Genomic DNA, 11,534 nt, shown 5'->3' with positions numbered 1-11,534 from the left:
AGTCAAGCCATTCAAAGTAGAATTCAGTTGTGCCTGCATGTCTTGTTGTCCTTGCGCAAGAGAACGGAGCATCTCATCATTTGATGAGGAATTGGAATAAGTAGTCTGAGAAACCTGTTGTTGGTTGTGCTGGCGTCTTTGGGACTGTCTTAGGTGAGGTGCCCTGTAAGGTTGGTTCTGATTCTACTGTCTGTTGTTGTTATTGTTATTCCACCTCTGGTTTTCATTGCTGTCTCTGCCTCCTCTGTTAAAGTTATCCCTCCAGCCATGGTTAGAATTATCTCTCCAACCTTGGTTGGAGTTGTCCTGCCATCCATGGTTATAGTTGCCACCTTGTTGATTGTATCCTTGATTCGGGCGGTCATAGAAGTTGTGAGTGGCTGCCACAGTGTTATCTTCCTGTTTGAGCTGCGGACATTCATCAGTATAATGACTATAATCAGCACAAATCCCGCATACTCTTTGTGGAACCAACTGTTGGCCTTGTTGTGGTGGGAGAGGCTGAGCTTGTTGTGCTTGTTGTTGATTCAACTGCCTCTGTTTTAGTAGGTTGGTCATTTCACATATACTCTGTATGAGAGCAGTAGTTTCAATGCTAGAAGAAACTTTGGCAACAGCCTTGGGATGGTTGCGCCTCTGTCTGTGATTCCTGGTGGACTCAGCTAAGTCACTGATCAGCTGCCATGCTTCATCTGCGATTTTGTACTTTTTCAAAGAACCATTACTAGCACCTTCTAGTGTAGTCTTATCCTGGGGGTTCATGCCTTGAGTGAAGTAGCTGATCAATATGAGTCTATCAATCATGTGATGGATACATGCGTTTAGGAGATTGTTGAAGCGCTCCCAATATTCGTAGAGAGTCTCGGATTCACCTTGAATAATCATTGAAATCTCTTTCCTCAATCTATCAGTAACTTCAGCTGGAAAGTATTTTTCCAAAAATTCTCTTCTAAGCATATCCGAGTTAGTAACATTCGCTTCCGGTTGAGTGTAGTACCATTCTCTTGCCTTTCCCTCAAGAGAAAACGGAAAAGCGGTTAACAGAATAGAAGTTTCATCTGCACCATGATGCCTAACAGTAGAACAGGCTGTCTGGAAATCCCTAAGGTGCTTGATAGGCTCTTGAGCAGGTAAGCCATGAAACTTGGGCATCAAGTTGATTAGTGCAGTCTTCAGTTCAAAATCTGCAGGCATATTTGGATGACGCACTTGATACAGTTGCAGAGTGAAGTTCGGGACTCCTGCTTCCTGGAGAGTAATTCTCCTAGGTTCTGCTATGTCACCTACACGTGAATCAACTGAATCAGTAGTAAATGAGCTTGTCTCGCTCTCAGATGGCGGTTTAGATTCACCCTCAGATGAGACTGGTGAATCGATAATAATCAATTTACCACCCTCTGAGGCTAACCGACGTCGAGTTCGTCTAATATGTGAAAGAGTTCTTTCAATTTCAGGATCAAATTGGACTAAACTCGGATCAGGCAATGAACACGTCATTCAATGAGGAAGACATGTAGCTCATGGTAATAGAAATAAAAATAAAATATGCAAATAAAAATAAAAATATGTACACTAATTAATAATTTAGCATACTATTGCAACTCCCCGGCAACGGCGCCAAAAATTGATGCGTGGCAAAAGTCAACCAATTAAGAGATTTCAAATAAGAGAACAGCATTGCACGTATAGCTCTTAACCAGCTAAGATCCACCTCACCAATTTAAAAAGGGTTGTCACAAATTTTCAAAATAGAAATACTGGGATTATGAGTCCCAGGTCGTCTCCCAACGAGTTGCAGGAAAGAGTGCTATTTTATTAACTAGGAGTTTCCAGAAAGTTTGAGTTTTGATAATGAGTAATTAAAATAATTGTAAATTAAAGCAATAAAAATGAACTAAGAATAATTATTGATATTCTAAATAAAAGGCCTTGACTGGGGGAATAATTAATTGGAAGTTCTATCCTTGTTGGAATCTTCTCAAGTGTAGTGTAAAGAGGTTGTTGTTTTCACTTGGTTAACCCTTTCTAAATAAGGAAAAGTATAGTGATTGAACTAACACTTACCTGCAATTCCTAGCCCTCTCCCTTGGGGAGGTCTAGCGTTAGTAGGTACAGAATTAGCCTACAACGTCCAATTTAACTAAGCACTTGAGCATTCCAACTCAAGTGTCTCCTCTTAATCAACCCCTATGTCAAGTAGAATTTCTACTACATTGACATGAATTTAATAATCATAAAAATATAAGAAGACATAATTAAATAAAATAAAATAGAAAATTAAAATTAACTAAAAAGAAAAATAACTCTATATACTAATAAATTCAAAATGCAACATAATTATCTGAACAGAGTTAATGAGTAACTAATTAGGAATAAGGGAATAAGGAAACAAACTAAAGTAATGTCTTCAACGGAGATAATGACTCTCAGCATCCAAAATCCAAGCAAAAGCATAAACTATGAATGTAATGCAAATCTAGATTCAGATCTAAAACTAAGAGTAATCCTAATATCAATGTATCTGAATGTGTGTGGATTCGTCTCCTAAGTCTCTGCATATTCCCTTGCTTTATTCTGTGTTTTCGGGCCAAAAATTAGGTTAAAACGCGGCCCGAAATCGTCTCCAGCGTATCCTGTAATTTTTGCAGATCGCGCAGGTCACGCGTATGCGTCGTCCACGCGTTCGCGTCATTCAGCGATTTTCCTTGCCACGCATTCACGTCGTCCATGCGTTCGTGTCATTCGTGCAGACTCCAATCCACGCATTTGCGTCAGGCACGTATTCGCGTCGCTGCGATTTCTCCATTTTACGCGTTCGTGTTAGCCATGCGCTCGCATCAGTGTTCGCTGGTCATCTCCTTAGTTTCTTGTGTTCCTTCCATTTTTGCAAGCTTCCTCTCCATTCTCTAAGCCATTCCTGTCCTATGAAACCTGAAACACTTAACACACGGATCACGGCATCGAATGGTATAAAGGAGGATAAAAATACATAATTAAAAGATCTCTAGGAAGCAAGTTTTCAACCATGGAACAATTTTGGGAAGGAATTGTAAATACATACTAATTATATGAATAAGTGGGTAAAGACTTGATAAAATCACACAATTAAACAAAATATAAATCACAAAATAATGGTTTATCAGCAAGCAAGAGAGGAATTATTGTGAAAAGATAAAGCATATTGTTTGGCAGTTTGACAAGAAATGCAATCAAAAGATTCATTTAGAACCTGACCCAAAACACCCTGAGACACAAAATGATACAATTTTCCTAAGGAAGTGTGGGCAAGACATTGATGCCATATGTGAAGGGTAGATAGAGAAGAAGCAGCACAGAGATTTGGTACAGGAGGAATATGAAGATTCTCGAGTTCAAATAACCTTCCCACTTTACGTCCAGTCCCGATGATTTGTCCCATCCGAGGATCCTGTACACGACAACCAGAAACAGAAAAAGTAACATCAAAACCTAGATCAACAAGTTGACCAACAGAAATAAGATTAAAGTTTTATTTAGGAATATAATAAGTATCAGGAAGATTAAGAATCGACTGGGAGATAGAACCCTTGTGTGTTGTATGCAAGAGGGAACCATTTGCAATATTGACAAAAGATCCATTTGTAGTGGTAGACAGAGACGAGAAAATATTACGCAATGGAGACATGTGATTAAAGTAACCCGAGTCAAAATACCATTTAGAATTACCTGGAGGGGTTGAAAAAGCAGCATGGTTATTACCAGAAAGGGAGAGAAGATGCTGAAGAAGAGACACAATATCAGATAGAGAGACAGGAGACAGGTTGAAAGGTGCAGAGGTGGTAGAGTAGCAACAACAACAGAAGCATGCTCAGGACGTGGTGGACGAGTAGGACAGGTAGTAATCAAATGTCCCGAGAGCTTGCAATAATGGCAGAACAGTTGTGAACGATGGTAGCTAATATGACCTTTCTGGTGGCATGTGCGACATTCAACAGAGGGACAGACGGAGAAAAGGTGCCCAAAACGGTTACAGTTTCGACAGAATTTATCCTTTCTGTCTGTGGTAGCAAAAATATCTTATGTTTCCATAATAGTAGACACAAAGATCAAAGAGAGGAGAGAAAACTACAATTTTAGAGCAGAAAATGAGAAATCAGAGTGTAGAATTGGAAAGAGCTCACCAAAAAACCTTAGAGAGGGTCCCACTGTCTGCCACGTCAGTGCCATGTCAGCGGCATGTCAACATCCACGACAACAGATGGATGCCACATGGTGACGTCTGAGTGGAGGGGAAGGACACGCGGACGCTGACGCGTGGATGAGCTGGCACGTGGGTCAAGATGCGGACCAGGTCGGGTTGGCTCGCGGGTCGATTTCGGGTTGGTGGAGGCACGTTGGACCGCGACACGTGGGACGATCCTATGCATCGATGTTGCGCTGAAATGCAATGGTCCTGGAAGCGTTTGGAAGAAGGAAGAGAAGCAAACAGATGGCGACCTTGAGGCGGCACATGGCGCGCGTGCGGTGGTTTCCGGCGATGAGGCAGGACTTGTTGAACTCGCAACGACGAGACGAAGACAGTGATAAGGGAGGTGATGAACCAAAGCGTCGAAAAATGATCAAAAACTGAGGTCAAAGAATACTGCCGGAAGAGAAAAAGCAAGGGGCTATGAATGAAAAAAAAAATCTATGCTCTTGATATCATGTTAGGAACAAGAGAGTAATCTAAAATAGTGTATTATTCAGGTTGAGGAAAAGTACAATATAGAAGGAGTATATATAGCTGCTAGTAGAATCAAAGTAATAAAAATATAAAATCCTACAATTAATATACAGATATGATACTAATTGATCTAATTCGATTCTAATTATTCTCTTAACACTAAGAATGATTGATTAAAAAGCATGAACGAACTGTATTTTGCAAGTCAGAAAGATGATTAAAAAGAAAAAGTAGATATCCTGGAACCAAATCCCTTTATTGTGTGTTGGCATCCACGTTCGCTGTGCCGACACATATTAAGTCAGTACATAATAGTTAATACTAAAGCAATAATAATCGTCGATTTCGTGTAGTTGAATGGAATGAAAATCATGTTCCACAGTACTCTCATGGATTCCTCATGGCTAAGGCTCAGGGTAAAAGCAGTTCATTACACTCTTATTTTCCACGTTGCGCTATATGAATGGGATTGCTCAAGCTAAGAAACCAATAAACGAATTAAGAGAAGAACTATGACAAGCCCATCAACATGCAAACATTCTATAACCGATCTACAGATAAATGAAATAAGAACTATACCGATATAACAGGAGGGGAATAAGAGAAGAACAAAAACACACAGAAGAGCAGAACAAGAATAACTAACTTAAATAAGTTTAATTTTGAAGAAATATAAATTAAGAATTGTCTCAGGTTTTGCCTTCAACCCTTGCATGAGTGAGTCCAACGCATGCATCAACAAAGTCGTCATCAATGAAATCCGTGGAAAAGACTTGAAGTCTGTCAGCATAGCCCTTGGTGAAGCACTGAGCGATGAAGAGCCTAGCATAGCCATGAATGCGGCCTGTGATGGGCTTCACACACAAAACGGGGTTATGTGCGACGGGGGTTGCAGTGTTCTCCACCTTGTAGAAAAATTTCCTGGACGAAACGGGTGGCTGCAAGCTGAGATGCTTCAAGTTGCCATCGAACTTGGTGGACGGCAAATCCGTGTTGATCCAATCATCCTTGAGAAAGCCCGCACTCTAGAAGGGGCTTCCCGGCTTGGGCTGAGGCGATTTTCTGGGCTTCCAAACACATATGATCCTCTTTGGCAACAACTCCGCGATGGTGGATCAAGAACTCCCCCAGCTGCTCCTCCAGATACTTGTCGAATTCTGGGGGGTCTTCGTGGCCGAACTCCATTCGAATCTCGAGGATAACGATTTTCGACTGAGTCTTGGACAAGAACTTCTTGACGTTGGCGATGACAACGTCGACGCTGTAAGTGAGGAGGATGCCGTGGCATATGCGGCGGTCCTCCTGGACAAGGATGTCGAGGACTCTGGTGCCGCAAAGGAGCTACTGGTAGATGGAGACAGACTGGCACTGAGTGAAGGGGCGAGTGATGAGTGGGATGCCAATCTTGTTGGTGGCAGAGTCGTCTGTTCCTGGCCACATGATCTGGTCGATTCAAACTTTCTCTAGGTTCAGCTCTAACATCCAGTTCTTCCTGTCTTTAGGGCGGTACTCACTCCCTGGGTAATCTTCCTCGCTGCTGCTCTTTAGATTTGACAATATTTTCTTCTCAGCCTTCATCACTGACGAACAGTTTTTCTATCGGTAAAGAAATTCACAAATATAATCGTGTTGCAAGTATAGCTTCTAAACCAACAGAAAATCCTTTCGTACAAACGTTTGGTTGTCACAAGTAACAAACCCCTTTAAAATTGATAACCGAAGTATTTAAACCTCGGGTCGTCTTCTTAAGGAACTGCAGGGAGGTGTTCTTATTATTGGTTATGAATCTTGTAAATTGGGGGTTTTTAAAATAAGGAACAGGTAATTTAAATGACAAGAAAAATAAATAAATAACTATAAAATAAACTCTTGGCAAGGTATGAAAATTCGGAAGTCCTATCCTAGTTATCCTTATCGATGGTGATGAGAATTGAGTTTTAATCCCACTTAGTTAACCTTTACTAAAGCAAGGGAAAGTCAAGTGGACTAATTAGTTAGATCCTCAAGTCCTAGCCAACTCCTAAGAAAGGACTAGAGTTAGGGGAATTCAATTCAATTAGCAAAAATAACAATTAACAATCACGATAAGTTTGATAACTCAAGAATATCCAATTAATCAATTAAAGCCAAAAATATAAAAAGCTAAATAAGAATCATAAATCTGAAATGCCTCAATTTATATTAAATAAAGAAAATCCTAACATGAATGGTTCATAAGCCAATTTGGCAACATAAGTAATTAAAGAAAAGCATTAAAGTATCTGAAAGTAAAAGAGAAATATAAAGTAAAAGGAATATTGAACCCGAGAAGAAGTTGAAATCCTAAATCCTTTAAGAGGAATCCTAATTCTAAAACCTAAGAGAGAGGAGAGAACCTCTCCCTCTAAAAACTACATGTAAATTATGAAAAGTGAATAATGGAAGACTTCTTGATGAATGAATGGATTCTCCCACTTTATAGCCTCTAATCTGTGCTTTCTGGGCCGAAAACTGAGTCAGAAACAGCCCAGAAATTGCCTTCAGCGATTTCTGGTACGTACAGGTCGCGGGAAAGTGACGCAGAAGCGTCGTCCACGCGTTTGCGCAGATTGGGTTTTTGCTAGGTCACGCGTCCGCGTGATCCACGCGTTCACGTCACCTGGCTTTGGGGTAGCTTTGACAAATTATACATCGTTGCGAAGCCCCGAACATTAGCTTTCCAACGCAACTGGAACCATCTCATTTGGACCTCTGTAGCTCATGTTATGATTGTTTGAGTGCGAAGAGGTCAGGCTGGACAGCTTAGCAATTTCTTCAACTTCTTGTATTCCTTCCACTTTTGCATGCTTCCTCTCTATCCTCCAAGCCATTCCTGCCCTATAATCCCTGAAATCACTTAACGCACATATCACGGCATCGAATGATAATAAGAGAGGATTAATATTAGCAAATATAAGGCTAAAGAAGCATGTTTTCAATCATATCACAAAACCAGGAAGGAAAATGTAAAACATGCAAATTATATGAATAAGTGGGTAAAGAGTTGATAAAAACCACTCGATTAAACACAATATAAACAATAAAATAGTGGTTTATCAATCGCCTTTCTTCGCTCCACCTGTTTGGACACTTGAGAACCCATCTTCAATCAAGGTCAAAACCCAGCTTAGCTTATTATTAGTTGTTGTTCCTCATCCTCCCCTTTTATTTATTAATTGAAATTGTAATTAACGATGGAGTTGTGTTTGGCTTGGATAGGCCAGCTGATTTTATTTTTATTTAATCTTAGTTGAAGGATTTTGGTAGTGCAGTCCACCTCTCATTGGATGTTGTGTGGGGAACCTTCTCTCTCATAATTGGTATTGGTGGGGAGTCATTATACATGTAGGCTTTTAGTTAGTCCACCTATGTGGCTCTCCAAAGCTTTCTCTCATCATTTCTAATTTGTTTTGTTCTATTTTATCTTTCATCGCTTTTTGGCATTGTTTTTACATAGTTTTCAGTATGATTTAGTTAGTTTTTAGTATAGTTTTATTAGTTTTCAATTAAAATTCACATTTCTGGACTTTACTATGAGTTTGTGTATTTTTCTGTGATTTCAGGTATTTTCTGGCTGAAATTGAGGGACCTGAGCAAAAATCTGATTCAGAGGCTGACAAAAGACTGCAAATGTTGTTGGATTCTGACCTCCCTGCACTCAAAGTAAATTTTCTGGAGCTACAGAATTTCAAATGGTGCGCTCTCAATTGCGTTGGAAAGTAGACATCCAGGGCTTTCCAGAAATATATAATAGTTTATACTTTGCCCAAGTTTAGATGACGCAAACTGGCGTTCAACGCCAGTTCCATGTTGCATTCTGGAGTTAAACGCCAGAAACAGGTTGCAAAGTGGAGTTAAACGCCAGAAACAGGTTGCAAACTGGCGTTCAACTCCAAGGAAGACCTATACATGTGTAAAGCTCAATGCTCAGTTCAAGCACACACCAAGTGGGCCCCAGAAGTGGATTTCTGCATCATTTACACATTTCTGTAAACCCTAGTAACTAGTTTAGTATAAATAGAACTTTTTACTATTGTATTTACATCTTTGGATTATCTTTTGATCCTTTGATCACGTTATGGGGGCTGGCCATTCGGCCATGGCTGGACCATTATCACTTATGTATTTTCAACGGTAGAGTTTCTACACACCATAGATTAAGGTGTGGAGCTCTGCTGTTCCTCATGAATTAATGCAAAGTACTATTGTTTTTCTACTCAATTCAAGCTTATTCCTTCTCTAAGATATCCATCCGCACCCAAGAATATGATGAATGTGATGATTATGTGATGCTCATCATCATTCTCACTTATGAACGTGTGCCTGACAAACACTTCCGTTCTACATGTAAACAAGCTAGAATGAGTATCTCTTAGATATCTAATACAGAGGACCGAGTCCGACATATTAGAGTCTTCGTTGTATAAGTTAGAACCCATGGACGGCCATTCTTGAGATCCGAAAAGTCTAAACCTTGTCTGTGGTATTCCGAGTAGGATCTGGGAAGGGATGGCTGTGACGAGCTTCAAACTCGCGAGTGCTGGGCGTAGTGACAGACGCAAAAGGATAGTAAATCCTATTCCAGTATGATCGAGAACCGACAGATGATTAGCCATGCAGTGACAGCGCATTGGACCATTTTCACAGAGAGGATGGGATGTAGCCATTGACAACGGTGATGCCCTACATAAAGCTTGCCATGGAAGGGAGTAGGACTGATTGGATGAAGACAGCAGGAAAGCAGAGGTTCAAGAGGAACGAAAGCATCTCTATACGCTTATCTGAAACTCTCACCAATGAATTACATAAGTATCTCTATCTTAGTTTATATTTTAATTATGTTTTAATTATCAACTTTCTAAAACCATTTGAATCCACCTGACTGAGATTTACAAGGTGACCATAGCTTGCTTCAAGCCGACAATCTCCGTGGGATCGACCCTTACTCACGTAAGGTTTATTACTTGGACGACCCAGTGCACTTGCTGGTTAGTTGTGCGAAGTTGTGAAGAAAGTGCTGAGTTTATAAACGCGCATACCAAGTTGAACACCATTGTTAGAGATCACAATTTCATGCACCAAGTTTTTGGCGCTGTTGCCGGGGATTGTTCGAGTTTGGACAATTGACGGTCCATCTTGTTGCTCAGATTAGGTAATTTTATTTTAATTTTAAGTTTTTGCTTTTATTCTTCTTATTTTCGGAAAAAAATTAAAAAAAAAACAAATTATTCTATGTTCTTCAGAATTTCTAAGAATGAATTCTAGAGTTTCAGATGATGCTTTTATCATCACAGGAGTCAGTTGATTCCCATCAATTTGGCTGTTGTATGTAATGTCCTGCTGAAGCTTGTTCTGCCCTGTCTAATCTCTTTAGACTGAAGCTTTAGGCTAACATTGCATGATTCCTGGAATCTTTATTAAAAATTTTGAGTTTCTTATTTTCTTTTTCCAAATAATTTTCGAAAAATCCAAAAAAAAAAATTTAACAAAATCATAAAACCAAAAATATTTTGTGTTTCTTGTTTGAGTCTAGTGTCAAATTTTAAGTTTGGTGTTAATTGCATGTTTTAACTTTTCCCTTAAAATTTTCGAAAACTCATGCATGGTGTTCTTCATGATCTTCAAGTTGTTCTTGGTAAGTCTTCTTGTTTGATCTTTAAAATTTCTCTTTTTGTGTCTCTTCTTGTTTTCCATATGCATTTTTGAATTATTAGTGTCTAAAGTTTGAAAATTTCTAAGTTTGGTGTCTTGCATGTTTTTCTTTTCTTAAAAATTTTCAAAAATAAGTCTTGATGTTCATCTTGATCTTCAAAGTGTTCTTGGTGTTCATCTTGACATTCAAAGTGTTCTTGCATGCATTAGTTGTTTTGATTCATAATTTTTATGTTTTCTTTCAATTTAGTGTTTTTCTTTCTCATCATTAAAAATTCAAAAATCAAAAATATATCTTTCCTTGTTTTACTCATAAATTTCAATTTCAAAATTCTATCTTTTCAAATCTTTTTCAAAAATCAAATCTTTTTCATTTATTTTTATATATTTTCGAAATTTTTTTTTAAAAATTGATTTTCAAAAATCTTTTTCCCATTCTTACTTCATATTTTTGAAAATCTTTACTAACAATTAATGTGATTGATTCAAAAATTTTTAAGTTTGTTACTTGCCTAGTAAGAAAGGTTCAATCTTTAAAATTTTAAATCATATCTTTTTGTTTCTTGTTAGTCAAGTAATCAACTTTGATTTCAAAATCAAATCTTTTTAAATTTCTTTTTCAAATCTTTTTCAAAGTAAGTTTCAATCACATCTTTTTCAAAATCAATTTCAAAATCTTTTCTAACTTCTTATCTTTTCAAATTTATTTTTCAAATCTTCTTAATATCTTTTCAATTATATCTTTTCAATAATATCTTTTTAATCATATCTATTTTCAAAATAAATTTCAATCATATCTTTACAATCATATCTTTTTCAAATATCAAATCTTTCCAAATTGTTACCAATCATATCTTTTTAATTCATATCTTTTTCAATCACATCTTTTTAAAATTCTAATTTCAAAATCTCTTTCTAACTTCTTATCTTTTTTTAAATTTATTTCTTATCTTTTTCAAAACCACCTAACCAACTTTTTCACTCTTAATTTTCGAAAATTACCTTCCCCTTTTTCAAAATATTTTTAATTAACTAATTGCTTTAAATTTTCAATTTAATTTAATTTTTCTTCTTAATTTTCGAATTCTAACTAATGAATAAAATAAAAACAAAAATATTTTTCTTTTTTTTTAATTATTTTCAAATTTTTCTCTTCTCCTTC

General features: G+C 37.8%; 1 pseudogene; it reads right to left on the bottom strand.

Moving 5' to 3' along the window:
• Positions 1–5,285: 5,285 nt before the first annotated feature.
• Positions 5,286–6,280, bottom strand: LOC112765557 (uncharacterized; annotated as a pseudogene).
• Between the last annotated feature and the right edge of the window lie 5,254 nt (positions 6,281–11,534).

This window comes from Arachis hypogaea, chromosome 17, assembly GCF_003086295.3.
Source record: "Arachis hypogaea cultivar Tifrunner chromosome 17, arahy.Tifrunner.gnm2.J5K5, whole genome shotgun sequence".
Taxonomy (NCBI): Eukaryota; Viridiplantae; Streptophyta; class Magnoliopsida; order Fabales; family Fabaceae; genus Arachis; species Arachis hypogaea.
Note: the sequence above shows the minus strand (reverse complement) of the source record. Positions and strands in the feature narration are given on the sequence as shown.